Source organism: Morone saxatilis, unplaced genomic scaffold (genome assembly GCF_004916995.1).
Source record: "Morone saxatilis isolate NCDOM2014 unplaced genomic scaffold, NCSU_SB_2.0 Contig11, whole genome shotgun sequence".
NCBI classification, from domain to species: domain Eukaryota; kingdom Metazoa; phylum Chordata; class Actinopteri; family Moronidae; genus Morone; species Morone saxatilis.
The window spans coordinates 18968066-18968566 of NW_023339663.1; positions in this window are offsets into that span (position 1 = coordinate 18968066).

Here is a 501-nt window from a genome sequence, read left to right on the forward strand (position 1 = left end):
AACTTCCCTCCAGTCAATAATGTTTTTTCTAAAGATATTATGAGAGGGGATGGAAGAGCAATGTTTTTTTCACATCTGTCTTTGCAGTCCACCTTTCAAATGTAATAAACAGTAGCTTGCATCAAATATGAATTTACATTAAATCTCAGAAACACCATAGCAACATGCTTAGTTGGCAGTTATGTTGGTCTGACTGAAGACTGCATGTTACTGTGTTGGTGTGAGTTTACAGACTCACTCTCTTCCATTTTCCTCAGTCACTTGAATCATCCTGCTGTATACACTCTATTTTGGTCACTTCTGTCCTCCACTCATACACCTCTCCCACACATCCCACTCTCGACAGGCACCACTCATTTGTTCCTTCGTTCACTCTATTCCCTTCTCTCCTCCCCATGCCCTCAATCCCTCTTACCGTCCTCCATCACCACTCTTCTCTAAATGTCCTCTTCTTTCTTGTCCTTGTTTTATGCAGCATTTTCTATAAATAGATATATATAT